Genomic DNA, 27,695 nt, shown 5'->3' on the forward strand with positions numbered 1-27,695 from the left:
GTCCAGTTCAACACCTCTACGTGTTTGGTCAAGAAAAACTTCTTCGAGCCATTCACTGATTCCAGTTCTAATCCATGCAGTCTTCTCTCGGGTGCTAAAGATCACCACCATGATGATGATCCACGACCACCATGATGGTTATGAGAGAGCAATATCATCTTGATTTCTCTGTTAACATCATCTTCCATTGATCTGTCACGAGAAACACCGCTAAGAATCACAACCGGAGATATAAAGAGGGTGGTGGTGGTCGTACTCTCACAATTATGCAGCCGTTGGCGTGCTGCCGATCGTGTATTGTATAAATCGATGAACTGCTGATCTTGTTCGATTAAGAGTAGCCAATGTTTGCATGCAGACTTGAATTTCATGAGCGATTCCACGGGAAGTCTTGCTTAGTATTTCCCATAAAACAGAATCACCACCACCAGCAGCATTAAAAATAGCTTGGCCAGTTTCACCAACAACAGTATCCCTTCTACAACTACCACTATGCATGTTCAGTGTCGCTTCTTCTATCTCCATGTTTTCTCCGCTACTCGTGTTCGTTTCTACCTCCATGTCTTGTGCCTTATGATATTGATAGCCCTGGGCAGCTTAGGCTATTTATATGCCTCCAATTCGTCATATAACAGGATCTGGAAACCGAAAAATCCGAAACACTGGACCCTTCTAGCTTATTCTTAATACAAGGAGTTTTACTGAATTAGGAAACCATGACAGTTTCCGAATCCGAGGTAATGCACAAAATATAAGATCATCAAATTCATTGATTGTAAATAATTTTTGACTTTCATTTTTAATGCAAAGAGGCGAGATAATATTGTAAACCCATATAGTTTTCATTATAGATTAAGTAATATTCTCTCCGTTCCACTTTAGATGATGTTTTTGGAGTTTTCACGAAGATTAAAAAATGGAAAGAGATATTAAAATTTTCTATTTATGTCCTTGAGAAAAGTCTTCAAACATTAATTGCTATTAGTGTGTTTAAAAATAAACTTATGATTCCAAGACAAAATATGAGGGTATTGATGGTAGTTTTGTGGGGAAAATATTAAAACTATCAAGTAACGTGGAACAAAAAAATACTCCTAAACACTCATCTAAAATGGAACGGAAGGAGTAATATTTTTCGAAAATGATAGACACCACGCTCTTGTTGATCAACACTTTCACGCATTCTCATGCGACAAGTTGACGTGGCTAGTTTGGGATGAATTTTCTTACACGTTAGCAATTGCAGTCAATAGTAGTGAGCAGTGAAAGAGAACCCAAACAGAACTTAGCGTTTATCATCCTTGTCCTTTCTTCATGTTCTTCTTAGATTTAGTTTCTTCAACCTCTTTTTTCTTTTTTCTCAACAAAACCAAATAATTAATAGACAGAAAACAATATTACCAATATCTCATAAAACAAACTAGGGCTCTTTCACTAATTTATAACGGCAGTGCTATTTGACTCCCTCTTTTCCACCTCCCTATTCACCTCTCTACAATCTAAACCCTACATTTGGGGAATGGTGAACCCTATCAGTACCTGAATGTGAATCTAAATCTGGATGTGTCGTTGAGATTGGAGGGAGGTGAATAGGGAGGTGTAAAAGAGGGAGCCAAATAGCATTATTATGGTTAAATAGCTTTGAGTTCATGTTGTTTCGGACAGAAGGCAATTAGTTGGAGGTGTAAGAAATATTTTAGGAATCACTAATGAGCTCTCCTATATTGCATCAATCACTTGAAAAAGAAAAGATCATGAAAGCTTATGCACCAAGCATCTTTTAATTCAAATTATCACCACATACAACAATAAAAAACCATTCAAATTGACAAAATCGAACTCTATATTTTAGAATTCAACAGATCGTAGAAGTTCCTCTCCTTTCAATTGACCAGCCAAAATCCACAGATCTTCAAATAACAAGCTTTCATGATTTGATTAGTCGATCGATTTGAAGATTATGGAGTATTATGACGATGATTACAGTGAATGGAGATGAGACGATGGTTATCTTCAAAACAACCATCAATAAGATGAAGAACGTTTACTAGATCTTTCGTCTCAGTTTTGATATAATTTTCAACCAATTTTTCGATTAATGTTTAGACTTGAAAATTAATCAAGCCCTGGTCTTGAAAGGATTTGAATTAGTAGAATATGAGAAATGAAACCGATATGAACACAGAAATGAGAGAATCAATCGCATAGGGTTCCTGCAGAAGGAAAAAGTTTTTTTGTTTTTGTTTATCTCTCTCTGACACGAGGAATCGGTATAATCTATATCACCAGGCCACATCACCGTCCCAACTCAGCGTGCGTGAAAGCAGCGAGTAAGTAGCGATGCGCCTAGCGCGAAGAGCATATGACCTCATTTGGAGGCATTTTCTTGGAAAAATAAAACTCCCTCCGTTGCACGGAATGTGATCGAAAGTATCACTTTTCCTGAACGGAGGTAGTATTATATTATTATTAAGGGTTATCTTGTTTTTGGTACTCAAGTTTTGACCAACTTTGCTGTTTGGTCTAACATTTGTCCAGCTTGGTGTTTGGTACTTGGAAATGACGTTGACCCGCGTGGACTCGGTTTGACCTTGACGTGTCCACTTCTCTGTTAATTAATTAGAAAATTACTAAAAGAAAATTAACTTTAGTAACAATGACCTGCTAAGTCCTAACGTTACACGTGTACGCTCAAAATTTCATATATCTCAACGGTGGAGAATTCTCCTTAATTTAACACTTATAACCCTAAAATCTATCGACTCAGTCAGTTCATTCTCGCCGCAGACACAAAGTTTTTAGGGTTTATAGAGACTTGTCCTTGAAATCATTGTAGATCGAAAAAAAGCTGCAAATCTAAGTGTTATTGTTGGTGTCTTGTGGATTTGGAAGTCGATCTGTAAGATTTTGGGGAGATTGAAGTGTATTTTAACCGTTCTTCATCTTTTTCAGTGGTAAGTGTATAAAATTTACATAATTTTGTTATATTTCTTCCTTAATCCATCTATTATTAGGTGGTAAGTGGTAAGATTTCAATATTTACGTTGTTTAATTTTATCTTTTTTTTTTTGATTGAATAATTTAGGGTTTTAAAAAAATTGGGGTTTTTTCGAATCTGGTATTTTTTTAATACTTGAAAAGGGGAAAATAACGTGGGTTTGTCTTTTTGATGGTGACTTTGTCGAATTTTGTATGTGTTCGACGAATTTTATATTTTAGGGTTTTGTTGCTATGCAGCTGTTTTCGATTGCTTTTTTGTATGTATACAAATTTAACTTTTAGTGTTCTATTGTATGCAGAATGGATGGGTCTGAGTTGCCAAAGTTTTACCCCACTAAAGATGGTTATCTGGTGGGTACAAGTAGGTCTAAAAGGGACACTAGTGAAAATGTGAAAAGGCCTGATTGTTTGGTTGAAGAAGAGTTAGATTGGTTGTCATTATTAAACAAGTATGACAATCCAATTAGTACTACATGACATGAACCTGAAGCAGTTACAAGTCAGGTGGGAGAAGTAAATGTGAACTTGAATGCAAGTGTAAGTGTAGATGGTGGTGATGGTGCTAATGTTGTTGGTTGTAATAAAGATGTAGAAAAGGTTGGTGGCAGTTCAAGAAAAGTTCGTAAAGGTGGTAGTAAAAGAAAAATTAGTAAAGGTGTGAATGCAGTTGTGTCAGATGCAGTTGTAGATTTGAGTTGTGGTGTAAATGATGAAGGTGGGAATGGTGATGGTGTAAATGTAACAGGGAGGTATGATGTTGATGTTGATTTGAGTCAAGTGGAGTCAGTTACTCAAGTTGAAATAGATGAGGTGCAAGCAACTGAGAAAGTGGTCCACAACATGAAAGTGGTCCACAACATTGATGAATGTAACCCTGAAGAAAAATATGTTTCTGCTGGTGAGTCCGATATAGAACAAGAGATAGAAGTCCCTGAATGTGATAAGGATGATAAAGAGGAAGACTTGACAGAGCAGATTGCAAGTGTTATCAAGAAGACTGCTGAATGGAAAGATTATGTGAAAAAGACAGGAAGAGTGTATGAAGAGGAAGAGTTGAATACTTGGAACAATAATGTATCTATTCTGGACAAGATGTTTATTGGGCAAGAATGGGCTTCAACAGATGAGTGTAGAGATTACATTAAAGATCAAAACATCTTCCAGAATTTTGATATTCAACAAGTGAAGAATACCCAAATTCAGCAACAATATAAATGGAAGCAGGCACCACATTGTAAGTGGAATGTTTATTGCTCTAGAATTTGGGATAAAGTCACTTTTAGGTGCAAGAAAGGTGAATTTGAGCATACATGTCAGGGGAAACATGGAATCCACCATCCTTTAGCCAAAGCAAGGTTTGACTTGACTGGTCACTCCTCCTTTTTTTTTTTAAGTTATTAACATTAATATAATGTACATTGTTGACTAACTCTTTAAGTTTATTATTTTGTAGGTGGGTATTCAAAGTTATGTTGGATACTTATAAAGCTCATCCTAAGTACAAACCACAGGATTTCATAGATGAAGTGTTGAGGGTTCACAAAGTGGAAATTGGTTACTGGACTGCTTGGAGAGCTTGGCATATGTGTATGGAGAGAATTTATGGTAATTATGAAGACAGTTATGCCATGGGCCCTGAATTCTGCAATCAAGTTCTGAAGAGGAATGATGGAAGTATTGCAAGTTGTGCAACAGATGAAGCTGGAAAGTTCAAGCACCTATGTATAGCTTATAAGAGTTCCTTGGATGGTTTCAAGAAAGGTTGTAGACCTATTTTAGGTTTGGATGGGTGTTTTCTTAAAGGTAAATATGGTGGTGTTTGTTTAGTTATAGTATCCTTAGATGGAAACAATGGAATCTTTCCAATTGCCATATTTATTTGTAGAAAAGAAAATAAAGAAAATTGGACTGAGTTCCTTAGGATTCTTGCTCCACACTTGAAAGAACATCCAAGAGCTCTGACCTTCATATCAGACAGAGAAAAAGGACTAATCTCAGCTGTTGAAGCAAACTTTAGTGATATGAACCATCATCATAGGTATTGTTTCAGGCATATGTACAAGTATATGAAGAGATATCACCCAGGGCAGCATTTGGAATCTCTTGCTTGGAATGCAGCCAGGTCATATGTGGAGGAAGATTTTAACATCAACATGGATAAGATGGCAGATGTAAGACCACAAGAAAGAGAGTATCTAGAGAGAGAACAGTCAGCACAGTGGGCAAGAGCATTTTTTGACACTTCTTCAAGTTGTGAACACATCACTTCCAACTTTTGTGAGGCATTTAATGCTTGGATTTTACACATAAGAGTTTTGTCCTTATGCAAGCTTCTTGAGAAGTATCACTTGATTATTACTAGGTTGATGTTTGATAGGAGAGAACAAGATGACACTTATGAAGTTGGAGGAGTTGTCCCAAGAGCAGAAGGTATCTACAAACTGAATAGGGCAATAGCACCAGCTTTTCAAAGAGTACCTACCAGTAAAGATGTATGGAAAATTCTTGATAATAAGGGAGGTTCTTGGGTGGTGACATTGTCCAAGCACTAGTGTTCTTGTAGATATTGGGATGTCACAGGAATTCCTTGTGAGCATGCTATCAATGCTTTCTTTTTTAACCAAAATGGAGATTGGAAAGAGTAAGTATCTCACTCTTTAGACTGTTCAATTTCTATTAATAGTGTTTTTTGCATATTTGTCTTGTTTTTATTATGTCTAACTTTGGAATTTGTCTTGGTTCATATCTTGTAGGTTGCTTGATGAATACCATTTTGTGGATAAGTACAGAGCCACTTATGCAGGAATGGTTGGTCCACTGGACAATGAATCTAAATGGGCAGCAAAAGCTGACATAGCTCATAAAGTTGGACCACCACCATTTGAGAGGTTAAAAGGACGACCAAGATTCCAAAGGAGAAGAGATGCAGATGAAGCAAGAGGTGGAAATGCTCAGAAGAAACAGTGTAAAATTTGTGGTGAATTTGTACATAACCAGAGGACTTGTCCTAAAAAGTATGACCCTCCTACAGTTGGTAGGGGCAGAGAAAGAGGAAGGACAACTGGCACTACAGCTGCCAGAGGTGGAAGGGGAAGTGGCATTTCAGCTGGCAGAGGTGGAAGGGGAGGTGGCATTACAGCTGGCATAGGTGGAAGGGGAGGTAGAAGGGGTGGAAGGGGGGGTGGCATAGGTGGAAGGGCAGGTGGAAATACATCTGGCAGAGGTGGTACAGCTGGAAGAGCAAGGGGAGCAGAGTACTTACTTTTTGGGGACCAAATAGAAGAACCAATAGCACCTGCTCCAGCATGGGTCCCTCCTGGTAGAGGTGTTACAAGAGCTGCAAGGGGTACAGGTAGAGGTGGTAGAAGGGGTGCAGGTAGAGGTGTTAATATGGTCCACATAAGAAGAGGTGAGATAGTTGGTTATGGGATTTTAGCAGGGGGGCTAAATGAAGTTCCAAGATATAGAAGGAATCCTACTAAGGCTCATGTGATTTCTCTACTATTTTTGTATTGTATTTGCTTGCTAAAATAGACATAGAAGAAATACTGTTGTATTTCATGCATTTGGAGACAGGTACTAACTACAAAATTTTTGTCTTTAGGTTTTTGCAGCTGCTGCTGTACAAGAACAAGATGTAGCTGCAGAACAAGAACAAGATGTAGTTGCTGATTATTTTGGTGGTTTTATGGCAGGAAAGCATAGTGGTGGTGTTGCAACTAGAGGTGGTGTTATAACCAGGGGTGGTGGTGTTAGAACAAGAGGTGGTAGTGTACCAAACAAGAGGGAAAGACTCACCCCTATGTTGTCTGAGCCAGAGATGGACCCTGAGACAGAGATGGAGCATGTGTTGTCTGGGCTAGAGATGGAGCATGTGTTGCCTGAGCCAGAGATGGACCCTGAGACAGAGATGGAGCATGTGTTGTCTGAGCCAGAGATGGAGCATGTGTTGCCTTCACCACCAAGGAGAAGCAAAAGGATTCAAAGGGCTATAGGTAAGGCCCTTAATAGAATTACAATTGATCTTACTGAAGAATGATCACCAATCACTTAACTTCATCTTTTTTGGTCAGCTACAACTGCTTTGTTTACATTTCAACCTGTTTGAACAACTTAAGTAGTTGCTTTATAAACTATTTTTAAGACTTCGTTTTCATCTTTTTGAACCATCTATGAACAAGTTATTATTATCTTTATAAACTAGTTTGTCTACCATATGTTATGTTAGATTTCTTCTTTATATATTTTCTGTATATGGATTGTTCAATAGTTGCTCAGGAGAAAATTACGCAGGAACAAAAAACTAGAAATAAATAGATTAGTACTTAGAACATCTTACTTGGTGCATACATCTTACTAGGTTAATACATCTCCTCATTCATTACAACTAGGAAACCCTTACAGCTTACTGTTTTAGAGAAACTGAACCTTCTTACATTGTTGACATAAATAGTATCTGTTGCCAATAGATTATGGTTTTCTAGATGTGAGCAGCTTCATCTTACCATCACAGCATGGATCTGTGCATGATAAGAGGTTTATTTTACAGTTATAAGCCATGTGATCAGCATCCCCACATGAGTAGCAGTAGAATTGTTTGTCTTTCAACCATTTGTCTTCATCATTCAGAGGGGGTGGAATAGGAGGTGGAATACCTTTATGTGAAGCTACATAAGCATCTAACCAGATGAAAACTCCACAGTAGTTGCACTTCAGATAAGGTTGGAAACCTTCTTCTCCTTTTACAGCTTTTCTAAGAAACAGGTAGCCTTTGCAGTTGGTTAGACTGCATTTTGTGCCTTCCCAGGGACAATCTCTGCTAACATGACCAGCTGAAATACATAGATGACACTTGATAGTTGATGATGATCTTGAACACTCCATTGTATCTTCTTCTTTGTGAAAATTTGGCAGGTGAAGGTTGTTGTTGAATAATAAGATGAGAAAGTGTTTGAATTTTGCTTTTATAGAGACCAGATCGGCCAGATAGTTCAACGGTCAAATTTTGAAAATCCAAAAAATCCGACCGTTGGATGTCGACATTCTGGTACGTTATTTATATGCAGACACGTGTCTAACGTCGAAGTTAACGGCGTTAAGTAATTACATATTTTTAAAATTGAAAAAAAAAATAGTAAACAGATGTCAAGGTCAAACCGAGTCCACGCGGGTCAACGTCATTTCCAAGTACCAAACACCAAGCTGGACAAATGTTAGACCAAACAGCAAAGTTGGTCAAAACTTGAGTACCAAAAACAAAGTAACCCTATTATTAAACACAGAATAAGATATACATGATGGTGAGTGAGTCTTGGTCCCCTGAGTTCTTCCTTTTTTTGCTAGAGGTTGAAAAGCTAGACCAAGTTATTTATTAAAGATACAATACAGATGAAACTCATTATTGATTTTTAAAACACATTTTTAGTTTCTGAATTTCGGTAGGGACTTTGACGTTTGTTTCTAACCCAAGGCTCTCCAGCAGCTTTATAATATACCATGGAATATTGAGCTGCCACCATTCGAGCCGTATCCGAGCGGAGAACTCAAAGGAATGATGATTATTGTGCCAGCCTTCTCCACTTAAGTTGATTAGGTTCACCATCCAATTGTTCTTGGATAAATCTTTGGAGTCGTACGGCCTTTTACCCCATATATGGCACACTGAATTGATGAAGAAAAAGGCATGGTGTACATACGCCATTCTAACACCCTAAAAGTATTAGACCAAAATTGTCAATCTGTTCGACCATGCTGATGAAAATTTGGCTATGATCCCAACAACAAAATACAGGTTACTGGATTTTCCCTAGGATATGTACATACCATTCCATAAATAAGGTGGGGCAAGCCTCCTGCAATGTATAACAGCAGTCCAAGTCCAACTACATGAAGAGGCATTTTCTTCTGAAGAAACCTGTAGTAAGCTTGCTTTTGTAAACCCATTACATTGTTCCGGTTTTCGCACTGCAAAACATGATGGCGTACATTCATTCCCGCTGACTTTATTTGTGCTTAGAGAGACAGGGACACCATAGAATACGATATTATGTAGAGTACTGCATAAATGCTAATATCCAAACTACCTACTTTCCACAACCTCATACACCATTAGGAGTCTTTCAGTCATGGGTTATGTAGGGCTTTCGATTTTTGTTAGATCAGGGTTTAGATTGTGTACGTCACATAAAAATGCTTACAATAGTTCTAAACAAACAACAAAATAAACCACATAAAAACCGAATGCTAAAAAGCTCTCACAGTTTTGATAAATGAAGTAGTGATAAATAAATAATATAAACAGTTATGACTAAACAGAGAACGAAACCTTTTCCCATAGATAGGTGTTTCGAAAAGTCCAATTTACGTGGCTAAACCAAAATCCTTCGATTGGGCTGTGTGGGTCTTTAACGGAATCTACGAACTGATGGTGATACCGATGAATGCTTGTCCAAAATATAGGGTCTCCCTGAATGACCAAGTTCAACAGAAACAAAACACTGAGTAAATAGACATACACGCAACAAGAAAATTTGGGTAACAAAAAAGAGATATAGGTGTAAATGCATGTAACTAACTACTGCAGCATGAAGTCCAAAGTAAGCAAGCAAATATTCAAGTGACTTTGTGAGCTTCAAAATTTTGTGTGAAAGGTTTATATGGTAACTAAGACTAACCCCTATGGGTCCTGTTAGGATACTCAATATCACAAAAATCCGAAATGCATTCCAAGTAAAATAGAATGGAGCAGCTAGTACACAGATATGTTCCAGAATTAGTATCCACAGGTTTGTGGCATCCCAGAAATAATCCAATCTTCGTATCGAAGGCGTCAGCTCATTTGCTGTTCCTTGCGGTTGTGCCACACCATAATCAGTTACCTGCATAGCCATATTTTGATCTATGTTCTCTCGTTTACGTACTTTGTAGTTTACTCCGGCTACCCCTATTTATACAATTGTTTTGAGACGCATTTTTAACTAACCTTCTCTCAGTGTTAGCTAATCTTCTTCCATTGTTGTCTATGTTATCCAAATATCTCATGAATTTCTTTGACTGCTAAATGACACCAGCTTTGATAGCTATCGTCGTCCAAATCGTACTTCTAGGGTTGTTTTTTTTTGATTGTTCGGTAGGATTTCGTTATATGCCGACGAGTTTCTAACTCAAGTCTTTGTTATCATTACCGTACGACTTTCCCACCATAACCATATTACAATGTCATCTGCGTCCTACATCTACCGTATTGATGAACCCTTTTGTGGTGAATATGAACTTCCTGGTAAATAAATCATGCCATATTACCACACTTGATTGTTGTGTGAGGCCCTAGGCGAGGCGAGGCACCAAGACCTTTGCCTCGTTTTGTGCCTAGGTGCCTGAGGCGACCATAAAAAATCCATCCCGAATTACTTGATTAATTAATCAGGGTTTAGTAAATCTGTTAAGGAATTGAAGTTATTTCCACGTAAACCTTTAATCACCCAAATTACTTGTTTAATGTACTAGTTACTTTTTAATTCCTAACTCGTTCTCAATAATCATGAAGCTTTTCTTTAAAACATGAATTAAGTTGTATAAAAAAATATATGAAAAAGAATGAGTACGTTTTTACTTTAAAGAACTTTTAAAATGGAACGGAAGGAATAGCTAAAGGTAGTGTACTAGTGAAAAGAAATTAAACTTTACGGTTAGGAAGCAAAAACATAACCTTTAGCTATTCCTTCCGGCAAAGAAATTAAATCTTTTCACTGGTACAAAGAAATTTCTAAGAGAACAAAAAGTGTCAATAAGAAACACAACTTGTGAAACCTAACAAACAAAGTGTAATTTGCAAACCCCAATGAGGACCACTGTCTAAAGACATTTAAGACCTATCAACATCTTTTACTTTGTCACACCAACCCTCATCAGAGCCAGATATGCAATAAGTCTATAGAGAACCAGCATGACAAGCATTGCTATGACAGAGCTCAATTGACCGTCAAGGCCAACCATCTGAATCATTGGGAAGGTACCACACTGCAACTCACATTCGGTCCACATGGATAAGTATCATTCTCTGCGTATTGAGACCCAAACAAGAGCTTGAATTGGTGATGACTAAGTGATACATACTTGATCCAAGCAATGAACTTGGATACATGTTGTACTGTACATAATATCCACCTGCTAGAAGAAACGCCAACATAAGAACTCCTCCAAGTGTTGTTGCAGATTTTAAGTCCATTGCAAGTGCACCAATAGCCAAACCGAGGCCTTGGGAAACCAAAACACTGTAAAGAAGAACAAACAGTATACAGAAGAAGTTTATTGGCGCATGCTTTAGACCTGCCATCCAGTAGGTTATGGTTACAAATACCGTGGGTAGAACAAGTACCGACTGGTACCGGAACCGTCCCTGGAACCGTACTTGTCCCGAATGGTAGCAGAACCGAGGAACAAGGTACAAGTACTGATCCAAAAACTAAGAACCGAGACTAGGGAGGTACAGATACTCGGCCTCGGCAAGAATCGAGCTGAACCGTACCGTGTGCACCCTTAGTCCCAGGGTTTTGTTATATAATTGAAATATTACAGGTTGTGCGTTGAATCGATCGATTGGTAAATCCAACATTTGGTTGTTGATTGAAATTGATTGATCCTTGAACATTGGTCTTTGGTACCGTTCAAGTTATCTCTCTTATATTCAATCGGGCTCGCAAATTATTATTTGTTTGATTGCGGATTGAATTGAGAGATTGAGATATAACTCTTTGATATACTTTTCGTAAGATTGAGTCTGACTGTCTAGTTGATTCTCTTGAAAGTATATTGGATTAGTCCATACATATTGCTAAGTGAAATATTGGCTGTGGTTGTTAGACCCCCGCTTTTCAGTATGCTTTCCTCTAGGGCTTTTTGCATATTTCTTTCTTCGATATTTTCTCTACAAAATCTTTGTAATTTACGGTTTCTCTCTGGTTCCTTCTTCCTCGCTCTTCTTCTTCTTCTTCTTCGTAAATGCTTCTCTTAGTGTTAGCTTCTGATCGCCAGACGGGATTACGCCTTTTTCTTGCTATAGAATTTTTACCGACATGAAATTTTAGTCCTCTCTTTTCCGCCTTTTTCCTATCTCTCAGAATAGTTGTTGAGCGTTTCACCCTTCTTGGTGCTCTTTCCATGATCTGTATTTGGTATTGCCTTACCGTAATTGTGTGGTTCTGATATATTTCTTTATACTAAATCCCGAATTGTATGATTCAAGATTTGGGATCTATGATTTAGTACAGGTGTGTCTTCCGTGCTGGTTCAAAGGTTAACATGTAGATCCCAAAGAATAATTATTCAAGGATCGCAAATTTAAAACGAAGGTGGATTTTATTGAGATTTCATGATGGACAAGAAAAGGAAGGGACGAAGATGATAAAGGTGATTTTACAGGCAATAATTCCAAATTATCTACTAGCAAGTGAGGATAAATCCTTTGTGTTTCTAGCGCCAAAATGTAATTGTGTAAAATTCCACAACTTCACCCTTTGTAATAATAACACAAAGCTTAAGTCATATTGATCAACTCAAATATTAATGATAGTATTCACCACTTTGACACTAATATGATCTTTTCAAACACCTTATATCAAATGTATATTGTTCTTATAATGGATTCAAGTTGAGATTGTACACGATAATGGAGAAATACAAGAATGAAGGGTTGAGTTCTAATGACTTATTTATTTCTTCTCTGATAAATTCCTTAGCTTATCTATCTCCACTTATCAATCTCTCACTCTATCATTTTTCAATCCTTATATAGGCAAATAGATCAATAGAATACAACCATGGTTCATGTGCTAGATCATTGTTGACTGATCCCTGTTTCAGTTTGTCTTATTCGTCCGGCTTTTAGAAGTTTTCTTTATTTATCGCGCTGATGCTTAGTCCTTCGCGCTTCTTCTGATGGAGTTAGTATCCGCGTTGTCTTTATCGTGTACCTATTCTTCGCGCTTTTCCTCTATTACCGCGTGATCATTCTTCGCCTTACTTCCCGATAATTGTTGTATCTTCGTGCTTAAGATTGTTTTGATTATAGCGAAGTTGCCTCTTTATCTTGTGCGACATTTCTCCCCTACAACGATATTAAATTAATTTTTTTCATGGGGGAGTTCCCATCTGGGGTTCTCACATGTCTCCATTGTGTTGCACTACTGCAAAGGCCTGACGCAACCCCACCAAATCTTAAAACTAAACTTTTGTTGTACTCTTGCAAGTCCCTGGTGCACCTTTTTTTTGCCCAAAAGCAAAAAATGTAGCTTTATGCTAAAGGATGGTAATTGGCAACAAGAAGTACAGCAAAAAGTGTGTTTTGGTCCATATTTGAGATCTGTTCTTGGTCGCAATGCAATCCACTTGGTTATTTTCTATAAGCTAAGCACCCAAGGCGTACTAGGATGCAAATAGTGAGGATAAAGGTTTTGACCAAGTGACAGACCCTACCCAACCTCAACTTAACCTGGAAAAGGGAAGTATAGTCGGAGTACTTCTCTCACAACGCTAGGGTTTATGATGTAAACTTTTAGGCCGCCAGACCTTCAAATATCAGGTATGAACCTTCTCTTTTCTTTTCACCATTCAAAGATGCTTTCCGTTTCCACAAAGAAATTGTGTAACGAAACCATAAAATCATCAGCATCAACTATGGGCCACATCAATGATCTTTAAGTAAACACTCTATATTTTTTACCAGTGAAATCTTTATGTGCATTTAAAATCATATCACAACAATGGCTGTCTCTGATATCTGATCCGTACTTTGAAAGAAACTATAATCTTCAGAGTTGTCGTTCTTCAATGCTTGCACTCTTTATGAAGAAAATATCGATAAACAGGAGAGAACTGGAATTTGAAACTTTGGTCATGGATGAACGCAATGGTATTGATTGCTTTCCCTTCACTAATCCAGTTGTTGTTAAATTAGAGCATTCTTGCAATGGTCTTATTCTTTTTCAAGTTCGAGATGAATCTACAGGCTATCACACAACTTATTATGTCATATACAATCCGTCCATGAAGCGTTGCAAAACTCTTCCTTCACCTCCATTCAGAATAGATCCTGTCATCCATTAAAAAAAAAAGACAAGCTAGGTGTCACTATAGCTTTTGATCCTGCAAAATCAAGCAACTATCAGGTTGTGGGTGCATGCAGTGCAGATATCAGTAAAGATGTGTTCCATATTGAAATCTACTCTTACAAGACAGACTCTTGGAGAGATGCAGGAGATCCCTTTCCTTTTTCCGCACCTGGTATATTATCGGTCTTTGGTGTGTATTGGAATGCTTCAGTGCACTGGATAAACCAGCTGACGGAAACTCTTCATTATTTTGATATTGATTGTGAAGCAATGAAGACAGTCGCAATGCCAAGGCAATCGTATTCTGAAGGAGATTATAGTAGGCATATTGTTTACTTTGGTGATTGCAGGGGACATATGCATCTCATGTAGATGCTCAAGGATGAAATTCCACATTTTGACATTTGGGAGATGCGAATGGACTATTCGGGATGGAACGTCAAGTTTTACGTTGAACGGCCACAAGCTCTACTCCTGCAAAATCTTCAGCAGTTGTTCAGCTAATATAGAAGTGCTTTGAGTTCAAATTTTCAGCTGCAATATGCATAAGTGCTTTGAGTTCAAATTTTCAGCTGCAATATGCATCTGTTTCTAGTGCTGAATTGATATTTTGTAAATGCTGAATTGTTTCTAATGCTGCACCATTAGGAAACCAACCTTTACCTTTCTCCCATTGGGAACAAAGGATAAGAATTTAGAAGCTTTGAAGCCCATATTGATCCTTGGGTTTTCTTTAAGTTTCAAGTTTCAAGTGACAAAAGAATCTGAATAGGAAACACAACTCCACTCAAATCGCTTTGTAGTTAGAACGAGCCAATGATTCACGCAGCCGAGCGTGCAGTAAGCACAAAGTGAACCATTCTTTCGCCTTTTACTAAAGAATACCGCGTGCTTGCCATTTACAAGCGGCATACGCCTATTTTTGGAGGGTTTCTCTTTCTATGAGAGGAACCCAACAGTGTTCAATTTAAAACTTTGTATTTCCAGGGAAATCTCATGTGCTTTATTCTACCAGCTGATCTGTTTATTCAAGCTTCCAGCACTGCTGCCCATACCAGGGCAATATGCTCCAGAGTTATGTGTAAACCAATCTCCTCTTCCATTGTATCAAAAGCTAGTTTGCTATTATATCCATACAAGACCTCGCATCATTCAGGCACTGCAGTCTTCTTAAAGAATCAAAAGAGCTGGTAAATAGGTCAATTCCTAAAATACAGAATCACTCACATTATCCCATCTCGAACCAGCTGGCTGTTGCACTCATAGTTTGATTCTGATGTTTATAAAGCCCTTAGATTTACTTGGAGTCCTACTTGGTTTCTGAAAAACAACTTCTTCTAAATACTGAAATCCTCAAGGGCATTTAGTCTAAGTTAGTGTGTTGCTCATTGTTTTGGGCATTTGGCCATCCATTTTTAAATTCTTGCGATTTGTTTACAACAATTGCACAAATGTTAGAACTGGTGATCTTTGGAACCTGACAGAAGTAGCTATTTTTTCGTATGTCCATCAATATGGAATTATGGATTGATTTGCTAATAAATGTTCCGCTCATGTGATGTGATTACACTTTAATTTTCTTTATTTTGCCAAGTCCAAGAATTCTAAAAGCAGAATATATGAGAACATGGCTGATAGCTCAAACTGAGCATCTGCCACCTGAACACTGGCTATCGTCGAATCTGATTTGCTTCTGAGGAGGCACATGAAACTCTCAAGTTGTTCTAGTCTCATCCCATGCCCATGGACTCATCTCAGTTCAAATATGTCCCAACTCCCAAGTAAAATTGTAAAACTCATCTTACCGAAGGCAATGAACTTAAACTTTAGTCCCACACGGATTGGTTGCAGCAGAGGAATGTAAACGACACAGTACAAATTCGGGAGTTCAAGAAGAAATCAAGCATAACTTTCTCGGCCTTTTGGCTAAGATCAAGTGTAGTATCTGTTCTTATCAGTTTAATATCTGATATGCCTTCCATCGGTTGGAACGATATTAAATTAATTTTTTTCACGGGGGAGTTCCCATCACAGCACCTTGCTGCTGGGGTTCTCATGCGTCGCCTCTGCGTTGCACTACTTCAAAGGCCTGGCGCACCCCCACCAAATCTATAAACTAAACTTATATAGCACTAGGTTCAGGTGCAGTCTGGTAAGCATCTATGCTGTTTGGATAACTCACAACAAGCCAGAAATTCTCAAAAGCTGCTTAAAATGTAACTTTTGTGCAAGGAGCTATGCTCTTTGGTACACTTTCGAGAATGAAATATCCATCAAAATCTTAATCGCCAAATAATGTAACTGGCAGCAAGAAGTACAGCAAAAAGTTTGTTTTCGTCCATATTTGGGATTTGTTCTTGGCCTCCCGCAATGCATAAACCAAGAGTGGAACATGTTGTTTGATAATTCAATCACCAATAGTTAGCTTCACAAACATTACGCTTCACAAAACTTAAAACGAAACTTATGTTACACTAGGTTCAGGTGCAGGCTGGTGAAAATGTGTAAGCATATATATGCTGGACGAACAGCAAGCCATAAATTCTCAAAAGCTGCTTCAATGTAGCTTTGTGCTCAAGGAGATGAGCCTTCCAGTACCCTTGGTCCATTTAAACACCTGCGAGTGAGAAATATCCATCAAACTCTTAATCTCCAAGTAACGTAACTGGCAACGAGAAGTACAGCAAAAAGTGTGTTTTGGGACATATTTGGGATCTGTTCTTGGTCGCAATGTAATCCACTTGGTTATTATTTATAAGACGGTAAATACGTTGTTTGCTAATTCAATCACCACTTGTTAGCTCCACAAATATGAGCTGCGGAGGAATCTGAATCAAAAAATAAAAATGCACCAGCCGGGAATCGAACTCGGGTCTGTACCGTGGCAGGGTACTATTCTACCACTAGACCACTGGTGCCGGATGATGTATCATTCCCCAACATTCAAAATAAATTTCATTCATAGGTGGATAGAAAACCAACCTACAAAATTACATTGAACCTTCATAGTTCATGGTACAAAGAAAGCTACTTGATTTGCCAGAACAAACAAAGTAAAGGAGAATCAAAGTCTTATGATATTCTTGTCGAGTCTCTTTTTAGGTTCTAGCTATATAACTCATGGAAGTTTTTGCAACGATAGCTCTGCGATGGTCATGGAATGGACTCTGTCACTCAGAACTGATAAAGAATCCAAAGATGATGAAGAAAGCACAAGGAGAAGTAAGCAGAGTGGTTGGCTATCATTGAGCAGCCACTGATGGACTTGTTTCATCCAGTATCTGCAAAGACTTTTTTTCTGCAACTGACATGGATTATGGAAGTATTGAATACATTATTCAGAACATAGGCACACGTGAGCTTAGATAGAGTTCTGGACTTATTTCTAAAATTTGATTAATACTCCTTGATATTCCCGCATGATATCAATGCCGTATCAATAATGTTAATCTTAGTAGAAAAGGTATATGGTGCCCCTTATCCGTTGAGATTCCCCTTAGTAATTGAGGTGTCCCTTAACCAAAGCTGGGAGTCCGAATAACACGTGTCCTTCGGGTGCAAATAACATTTTTTCGAGCCAATTCTCCACAAGGGATTATTCTTCCAAAAACAACTAAAACAAATTTATTAGATAAATAATGAGTCCTCGCTAATGTATTTATGGGTTAAAATGCGTCGCACTTTCGTGCTTATCAGAACCGAGCCAAAAAACCGGACCGTGCCGGAACCAGTTGAACCGTACCTGGTTTTATACCGAACCGTGGAAGCGGGTGCAAGTACCGGTTCAAAAACTAATAAACGACCTCTAGGGATGCAAATACACGATCCTACCGTCCCGTTTGTACCGAATAAAACTACCATTTCTTCATCTTTCAAATAGATTATAAAAATAAACAAAAACACGAGGCTAAGCTATAGTCATTTAATCAGGGGGACTATGTAACACGTATATATCCTTAGGGCGATTTTTGTGCGTGAGCTGAAACAAAGCTAACTTGTCTTTCTTCTAAATACTGAAATCCTCAAGGGCATTTAGTCTAAGTTAATGTGTTGCTCATTGTTTTGGGCATTTGGCCATCCATTTTTAAATTCTTGCGATTTGTTTACAACAATTGCACAAATGTTAGAACTGGTGATCTTTGGAACCTGACAGAAGTAGCTATTTTTTCGTATTTCCATCAATATGGAATTATGGATTGATTTGCTAATAAATGTTCCGCTCATGTGATGTGATTACACTTTAATTTTCTTTATTTTTCCAAGTCCAAGAATTCTAAAAGCAGAATATATGAGAACATGGCTGATAGCTCAAACTGAGCATCTGCCACCTGAACACTGGCTATCGTCGAATCTGATTTGCTTCTGAGGAGGCACATGAAACTCTCAAGTTGTTCTAGTCTCATCCCATGCCCATGGACTCATCTCAGTTCAAATATGTCCCAACTCCCAAGTAAAACTGTAAAACTCATCTTACCGAAGGCAATGAACTTAAACTTTAGTCCCACACGGATTGGTTGCAGCAGAGGAATGGAAACGACACAGTACAAATTCGAGAGTTCAAGAAGAAAGCAAGCATAACTTTCTCGGCCTTTTGGCTAAGATCAAGTGTAGTATCTGTTCTTATCAGTTTAATATCTGATATGCCTTCCATCGGTTGGCACGATATTAAATTAATTGTTTTCACGGGGGAGTTCCCATCACAGCACCTTGCTGCTGGGGTTCTCATGCGTCGCCTCTGTGTTGCACTACTGCAAAGGCCTGGCGCACCCCCACCAAATCTATAAACTAAACTTATATAGCACTAGGTTCAGGTGCAGTCTGGTAAGCATCTATGCTGTTTGGATAACTCACAACAAGCCAGAAATTCTCAAAAGCTGCTTAAAATGTAACTTTTGTGCAAGGAGCTGTGCTCTTTGGTACACTTTCGAGAATGAAATATCCATCAAAATCTTAATCGCCAAATAATGTAATTGGCAGCAAGAAGTACAGCAAAAAGTTAGTTTTCGTCCATATTTGGGATTTGTTCTTGGCCTCCCGCAATGCATAAACCAAGAGTGGAACATGTTGTTTGCTAATTCAATCACCAATAGTTAGATTCACAAACATTACGCTTCACAAAAATTAAAACGAAACTTATGTTACACTAGGTTCAGGTGCAGGCTGGTGAAAATGTGTAAGCATATATATGCTGGACGAACAGCAAGCCAGAAATTCTCAAAAGCTGCTTCAATGTAGCTTTGTGCTCAAGGAGCTGAGCCTTCCAGTACCCTTGGTCCATTTAAACACCTGCGAGTGAGAAATATCCATCAAACTCTTAATCGCCAAGTAACGTAACTGGCAACGAGAAGTACAGCAAAAAGTGTGTTTTGGGACATATTTGGGATCTGTTCTTGGTCGCAATGTAATCCACTTGGTTATTATTTATAATACGGTAAATACGTTGTTTGCTAATTCAATCACCACTTGTTAGCTCCACAAATATGAGCTGCGAAGGAATCTGAATCAAAAAATAAAAATGCACCAGCCGGGAATCGAACCCGGGTCTGTACCGTGGCAGGGTACTATTCTACCACTAGACCACTGGTGCCGGATGATGTATCATTCCCCAACATTCAAAATAAATTTCATTCATAGGTGGATAGAAAACCAACCTACAAAATTACATTGAACCTTCATAGTTCATGGTACAAAGAAAGCTACTTGATTTGCCAGAACAAACAAAGTAAAGGAGAATCAAAGTCTTATGATATTCTTGTCGAGTCTCTTTTTAGGTTCTAGCTATATACCTCATGGAAGTTTTTGCAACGATAGCTCTGCGATGGTCATGGTATGGACTCTGTCACTCAGAACTGATAAAGAATCCAAAGATGATGAAGAAAGCACAAGGAGAAGTAAGCAGAGTGGTTGGCTATCATTGAGAAGCCACTGATGGAGTTGTTTCATCCAGTATCTGCAAAGACTTTTTTTCTGCAACTGACATGGATTATGGAAGTATTGAATACATTATTCAGAACATAGGCACACGTGAGCTTAGATAGAGTTCTGGACTTATTTCTAAAATTTGATTAATACTCCTTGATATTCCCGCATGATATCAATGCCGTATCAATAATGTTAATCTTAGTAGAAAAGGTATATGGTGCCCCTTATCCGTTGAGATTCCCCTTAGTAATTGAGGTGTCCCTTAACCAAAGCTGGGAGTCCGAATAACACATGTCCTTCGGGTGCAAATAACATTTTTTCGAGCCAATTCTCCACAAGGGATTATTCTTCCAAAAACAACTAAAACAAATTTATTAGATAAATAATGAGTCCTCGCTAATGTATTTATGGGTTAAAATGCGTCGCACTTTCGTGCTTATCAGAACCGAGCCAAAAAACCGGACCGTGCCGGAACCAGTTGAACCGTAACTGGTTTTATACCGAACCGAGGAAGCGGGTACAAGTACCGGTTCAAAAACTAATAAACGACCTCTAGGGATACAGATACACGATCCTACCGTCCCGTTTGTACCGAATAAAACTACCATTTCTTCATCTTTCAAATAGATTATAAAAATAAACAAAAACACGAGGCTAAGCTATAGTCATTTAATCAGGGGGACTATGTAACACGTATATATCCTTAGGGCGATTTTTGTGCGTGAGCTGAAACAAAGCTAACTTGTCTTTTACTTTGTCACACCAACCCTCATCAGAGCCAGATATGCGATAAGTCTATAGAGAACCAGCATGACAAGCATTGCTATGACAGAGCTCAATTGACCGTCAAGGCCAACCATCTGAATCATTGGGAAGGTACCCACTCTGCAACTCACATTCGGTGCACATGGATAAGTATCATTCTCTGCGTATTGAGACCCAAACAAGAGATTGAATTGGTGATGACTAAGTGATACATACTTGATCCAAGCAATGAACTTGGATACATGTTGTACTGTACATAGTATCCACCTGCTAGAAGAAACGCCAACATAAGAACTCCTCCAAGTATTGTTGCAGATTTTAGGTCCATTGCAAGTGCACCAATAGCCAAACCGAGGCCTTGGGAAACCAAAACACTGTAAAGAAGAACAAACAGTATACAGAAGAAGTTTATTGGCGCATGCTTTAGCCCTGCCATCTAGTAGGTTATGGTTACAAATACTGTGGGTAGAACAAGTACTGACTGGTACCGGAACCGTCCCTGGAACCGTACTTGTCCCGAATGGTAGAAGAACCGAGGAACAAGGTACAAGTACCGATCCAAAAACTAAGAACCGAGACTAGGGAGGTACAGGTACTCGGCCTCGGCAAGAATCGAGCCGAACCGTACCGTGTGCACCCTTAGTCCCGGGGTTTTGTTATATAATTGAAATATCACAGGTTGTGCGTTGAATCGATCGATTGGTAAATCCAACATTTGGTTGTTGATTGAAATTGATTGATCCTTGAACATTGGTCTTTGGTACCGTTCAAGTTATCTCTCTTATATTCAATCGGGCTCGCAAATTATTATTTGTTTGATTGCGGATTGGATTGAGAGATTGAGATATAACTCTTTGATATACTTTTCGTAAGATTGAGTCTGACTTTCTAGTTGATTCTCTTGAAAGTATATTGGAGTTAGTCCATACATATTGCTAAGTGAAATATTGGGTGTGGTTGTTAGACCCCCGCTTTTTCAGTAAGTGGTACACATTTTTGTGTCTAATTTGTCCTCAATGTCCGTATTATTAGTACTTGTTTTTGTCCTTATTATGCTGTTTTGTGTGTTTTTAGGTATTTTTTGGAAATAAACAATTTTGGAAAAATCAGCTCGAAAAGTTGCCCGGGGCAACCTTGAAGGACAATTGTTATTCGGACTCTCACTATTGGTTAAGGGGCACCTCAGTTGGACACCTGCTATTCGCACCCCAGTTTAGGATAGGGGGACACCCTTCCTTCTTCTCAAATTCAAATAAAATTTTTGGCGGGAAAAATTGCACACAACGAACAGATTTTTGACTTGAATTCTTGGGCTGTTTTAACGAGATTCAATAGCTGGAAACGATTGGGTTAGTATTGAATGGAGTTAACAGGCCTGGTACGTGTGTTTTGATCGATGAACTTGGGCTAGAATAGCCGAACTGAGCTAAACAGAGAGACGGGAATATGGGTTCTGTTTTGGCAGTTACGTATGATAAAAGGAAAGATATGGGAGAAGATAACACTAGGTTTTGGTAGATATTCTCTCAGGATACTATACGACCATGTTGGGATAGTGTCGACATCTACAGACGCGTGCAAGGGAAGAAAATCGAAATAAAATACTCGAGAATATTTTCTTTCACTGCCGAGTGATGACAGGATTTTTGGAGTTATTGCGCATGATTTATTCGCCCTGTTGAGTATAAATAGGTTTCCCTGGTTGCTAAGAAGGGGATGAAGAGTTTGGGGTCGAGACAGAGCCGAGAGGAACGAGAAAGAAAAAGTTGCAGAGCTTGTCTCTGCTGCTGCCATTAAAGGAGAACACGAAGAACAAAGCACCAACAGAGGCAGTCGTTTAAGCTGCAGCAACAACGACAGCCGTCTGTGGTCATACATACTACAACACTTTTCAATTATCGTTCTTTGTAACGGTGTTTGCAATAATTAAAAACGTTGCAAACACCCGATTTTCATTATTTTCTCCTTTTCATCATTTGTACACCTCCTTTGAGCAATGAAATCAACTTTTGAGCGAGTTTCCAATATGCGGAGCTAGAACCCATCACTGGGACAACGGAGGAAGCAACTTTTCATGATTGTGGTAAATGAATTAATTTTTTATATGACTTTTTGCATAGATTTAATTGTTTAATGATTTCTATTAATTATTTGTTATTTTGTATGATGTCGCATGCTTAGTTTAAATTACTTTTGATGCGTCATGCTTACGACTTACAGATAATGTTTTAAGAAATCTAGTTTTGGCAAAGAATTAGAGTCACAACTTCTTTTGTTTGAGCTATATTGTCTAGAGTTAATGACTGAACCACAAGAATATGAAAAGTTGTGAAATCCTGCGTCCTAGTGTCTCTTCATCCTGTGACAAATATTGTGTATATATTTTTGTTTTAAAAATCTTTTCAAGTCCGAGAAACGAATCCCTTATTTATCCCTTAAAAAATACTATAACAGTATGCTTTGCTCTAGGGCTCTTTGCAGATTTCTTTATTCGATATCCTCTCTACAAAATCTTTGTAATTTCCGGTTTCTCTCTGGTTCCTTCTTCCTCGCTCTTCTTCTTCGTAAATGCTTCTCTTAGTGTTAGCTTCCGATCGCCATACGGGATTACGCCTTTTTCCTGCTATAGAATTTTTACCGACATGAAATTTTAGTCCTCTCTTTTCCGCCTTTTTCCTATCTCTCAGAATAGTTGTTGAGCGTTTCACCCTTCTTGGTGCTCTTTCCATGATCTGTATTTGGTATTTCCTTACCGTAATTGTGTAGTTCTGATATATTTCTTTATACTAAATCCCGATTTGTATGATTCAAGATTTTGGATCTATGATTTAGTACAGGTGTGTCTTCCGTGCTGGTTCAAAGGTTAACATGTAGATCCCAAAGAATAATTATTCAAGGATCGCAAATTTAAAACGAAGGTGGATTTTATTGAGATTTCATGATGGACAGGAAAAGGAAGGGACGAAGATGATAAAGGAGATTTTACAGGAAATAATTCCAAATTATCGACTAGCAAGTGAGGATAAATCCTTTGTATTTCTAGCGCCAAAATGTAGTTGTGTAAAATTCCACAACTTCACCCTTTGTAATAATAACACAAAGCTTAAGTCATATTGATCAACTCAAACATTAATGATAGTATTCATCACTTTGACACTAATATGATCTTCTCAAACACCTTATATCAAATGTATATTGTTCTTATAGTGGATTCAAGTTGAGATTGTACACGATAATGGAGAAATACAAGGATGAAGGGTTGAGTTCTAATGACTTATTTATTTCTTCTCTGATAAATTCCTTAGCTTATCTATCTCCACTGATCTCTCTCTCACTCTATTATTTTTCAATCCTTATATAGGAAAATAGATCAATAGAATACAACCATGGTTCATGTGCAAGATCATAGTTGACTGATCCCTGTTTCAGTTTGTCTTATTCGTCCAACTTTTAGAAGCTGTCTCTATTTATCGCGCTGCTGCTTAGTCCTTCGCGCTTCTTCTGATGGAGTTAGTATCCGCGTTGTCTTTATCGTGTAGCTATTCTTCGCGCTTTTCCTCTATTATCGCGTGATCATTCTTCGCCTTACTTCCCGGTAATTGTTGTATCTTCGTGCTTAAGATTGTTTTGATTAGAGCGAAGTTGCCTCTTTATCTTGTGCGACATTTCTCCCCTACAACGATATTAAATTAATTTTTTTCATGGGGGAGTTCCCATATGGGGTTCTCACATGTCGCCATTGCGTTGCCATTATATCCATACAAGACCTCGCATCATTCAGGCACTGCAGTCTTCTTAAAGAATCGAAGGAGCTGGTAAATAGGTCAATTCCTAAAATACAGAATCACTCACATTCTCCCATCTCGAACCAGCTGGTTGTTGCACTCATAGTTTGATTCTGATGTTTACAAAGCCCTTAGATTTACTTGGAGTCATACTTGGTTTCTGAAAAACAACTTCTTCTAAATACTGAAATCCTCAAGGGCATTTAGTCTAAGTTAGTGTGTTGCTCATTGTTTTGGACATTTGGCCATCCATTTTTAAATTCTTGTGATTTGTTTACAACAATTGCACAAATGTTAGAACTGGTGATCTTTGGAACCTGACAACAGTAGCTATTTTTTCGTTTTGCCATCAATATGGAATTATGGATTGATTTGCTAATAAACGTTCCGCTCAATTTTCTTTATTTTGCCAAGTCCAAGAATTCTAAAAGCAGAATATATGAGAACATGGCTGATAGCTCAAACTGAGCATCTGCCACCTGAACACTGGCTATCGTTGAATCTGATTTGCTTCTGAGGAGGCACATGAAACTCTCAAGTTGTTCTAGTCTCATCCCATGCCCATGGACTCATCTCAGTTCAAATATGTCCCAACTCCCAAGTAAAACTGTAAAACTCATCTTACCGAAGGCAATGAACTTAAACTTTAGTCCCACACGGATTGGTTGCAGCAGAGGAATGGAAACGACACAGTATAAATTCGGGAGTTCAAGAAGAAAACAAGCATACCTTTCTCGGCCTTTTGGCTAAGATCAAGTGTAGTATCTGTTCTTATCAATTTAATATCTGATATGCCTTCCATCGACGCATCAAATTTTTTTCATGCGTCGCCTCTGCGTTGCACTACTGCAAAGGCCTGGCGCACCCCCACCAAATGTATAAACTAAACTTATATAGCACTAGGTTCAGGTGCAGTCTGGTAAGCATCTATGCTGTTTGGATAACTCACAACAAGCCAGAAATTCTCAAAAGCTGCTTAAAATGTAACTTTTGTGCAAGGAGCTGTGCTCTTTGATACACTTTCGAGAATGAAATATCCATCAAAATCTTAATATGTAACTGACAGCAAGAAGTACAGCAAAAAGTGTGTTTTCGTCCATATTTGGGATTTGTTCTTGGCCTCCCGCAATGCATAAACCAAGAGTGGAACATGTTGTTTGCTAATTCAATCACCAATAGTTAGATTCACAAACATTACGCTTCACAAACATTAAAACGAAACTTATGTTACACTAGGTTCAGGTGCAGGCTGGTGAAAATGTGTAAGCATATATATGCTGGACGAACAGCAAGCCATAAATTCTCAAAAGCTGCTTCAATGTAGCTTTGTGCTCAAGGAGCTGAGCCTTCCAGTACCCTTGGTCCATTTAAACACCTGCGAGTGAGAAATATCCATCAAACTCTTAATCGCCAAGTAACGTAATTGGCAACGAGAAGTACAACAAAAAGTGTGTTTTGGGACATATTTGGGATATGTTCTTGGTCGCAATGCAATCCACTTGGTTATTATTTATAAGAGGGTAAATACGTTGTTTGTTAATTCAATCACCACTTGTTAGCTCCACAAATATGAGCTGCGGAGGAATCTGAATCAAAAAATAAAAATGCACCAGCCGGGAATCGAACCCGGGTCTGTACCGTGGCAGGGTACTATTCTACCACTAGACCACTGGTGCCGGATAATGTATCATTCCCCAACATTCAAATTAAATTTCATTCATAAGTGGATAGAAAACCAACCTACAAAATTACATTGAACCTTCATAGTTCATGGTACAAAGAAAGCTAGTTGATTTGCCAGAACAAACAAAGTAAAGGAGAATCAAAGTCTTATGATATTCTTGTCGAGTCTCTTTTTAGGTTCTAGCTATATACCTCATGGAAGTTTTTGCAACGATAGCTCTGCGATGGTCATGGTATGGACTCTGTCACTCAGAACTAATAAAGAATCCAAAGATGATGAAGAAAGCACAAGGAGAAGTAAGCAGAGTGGTTGGAAACAAAATAAACATGATGAACTAGTAAGTAGTAACTATAAATCTCAGTTGAAGTGAACGATGATTAGTCACACATTCAAAATTTGCACAAATGAAACACACCCAAACAGATTATATTTGTCCCACACTGCTTGTGTCCATACAAGAGACGAGCAAAGAGAACTACAAATGGGTGAGGCATGGGAATGTAGACCTGGACGGGGTCTATGGATGATCATGAAGGTCCATGGACTAGGTTAGTGACCTCCACTGCACATTTGGGAAGGGTGCTCGCCTAAGATCTCCCCATAGAGGGAGAGTCTACGTCATAATTTTTTCCCGAGGGGGAACGCGTCCGCGCGGCCCCTGCCAATTTCACTAAGCTAAACCTTGCATCCTTTGCTTATTCAAGGAAACCCTGGCCCTAGAAGCATTTTATCACTAGCATCAAGCAATGTCCCCGTTTCGTTTAGAAAAATTTGTGGAAATTTAGAATGGATTATGATTTTATCACACGATTCACACCTTTATAAGCTAAAAACCCATTCACAATCAATGTCATCACTTCAACAATAAGTTTTGCCACCCCAATACCACCTGAAATAGAAGTATGTAGTCCGGGCTAATAATGCCAAATGCCCAAATCCAGCATTTCCTGGATTCCCTAATTATCATGTGATGATTATCATCTGAAGTCTTTTTCTTTTGGTTTCATATCTCATGACTTGATAGTTTGTAAGAGGGAATCTTATTTATGTCGCTGAATTGTTTTAGTGCTGCTATGACTATGAAGCCTAGCAGCCAGTATATATGCGCATAAAACTTCACATCCTTTTAGGCACTGCAGTAAACAATTGAAGGAGCTAGCTGGTAAATAGTCAAATTCATTGTCATTTCTCGACATGCCAGTCATTCACATCTCGAACCATCTCCAAATACATAAGTAGTTTTAATACAAAACCTAACCAACTGCATTCACATCAAACAAACCTAAATAATATATCAGCCGCCTCCTTGGAATTACATAAAAATTATATAAGCATCTGAGAAAAAGCTCAAGTACAAATGATAGACTCTAGCATTAGACAACATATCTCCAGCATTACAGGATAAACTCACCAACTCATTCAGCAGAAATT

General features: G+C 38.3%; 7 non-coding genes and 1 pseudogene across 7 annotated transcripts; 5 read left to right on the top strand and 3 right to left on the bottom strand.

Annotated features, from left to right (window-relative positions):
- Positions 1 to 14,939: 14,939 nt before the first annotated feature.
- On the top strand, positions 14,940 to 15,059 carry LOC113291979. The gene has a single exon (XR_003331674.1). It is a non-coding gene; the product is annotated as a U5 spliceosomal RNA (small nuclear RNA).
- A 954-nt stretch (positions 15,060 to 16,013) lies between these two features.
- On the top strand, positions 16,014 to 16,211 carry LOC113292311. Its single transcript, XR_003331791.1, has one exon. It is a non-coding gene; the product is annotated as a U2 spliceosomal RNA (small nuclear RNA).
- Positions 16,212 to 16,955: 744 nt separating this feature from the next.
- Positions 16,956 to 17,026, bottom strand: TRNAG-GCC. Its single transcript has one exon. It is a non-coding gene; the product is annotated as a tRNA-Gly (tRNA).
- A 1,656-nt stretch (positions 17,027 to 18,682) lies between these two features.
- Positions 18,683 to 18,880, top strand: LOC113292310. The gene has a single exon (XR_003331790.1). It is a non-coding gene; the product is annotated as a U2 spliceosomal RNA (small nuclear RNA).
- A 744-nt stretch (positions 18,881 to 19,624) lies between these two features.
- TRNAG-GCC lies at positions 19,625 to 19,695 on the bottom strand. Its single transcript has one exon. It is a non-coding gene; the product is annotated as a tRNA-Gly (tRNA).
- Positions 19,696 to 25,305: 5,610 nt separating this feature from the next.
- LOC113292317 lies at positions 25,306 to 25,450 on the top strand (annotated as a pseudogene).
- A 735-nt stretch (positions 25,451 to 26,185) lies between these two features.
- TRNAG-GCC lies at positions 26,186 to 26,256 on the bottom strand. The gene has a single exon. It is a non-coding gene; the product is annotated as a tRNA-Gly (tRNA).
- Positions 26,257 to 26,762: 506 nt separating this feature from the next.
- Positions 26,763 to 26,926, top strand: LOC113292153. The gene has a single exon (XR_003331702.1). It is a non-coding gene; the product is annotated as a U1 spliceosomal RNA (small nuclear RNA).
- The last annotated feature ends 769 nt before the right edge of the window (positions 26,927 to 27,695 follow it).

Source organism: Papaver somniferum, chromosome 6, assembly GCF_003573695.1.
Source record: "Papaver somniferum cultivar HN1 chromosome 6, ASM357369v1, whole genome shotgun sequence".
NCBI lineage: Eukaryota > Viridiplantae > Streptophyta > Magnoliopsida > Ranunculales > Papaveraceae > Papaver > Papaver somniferum.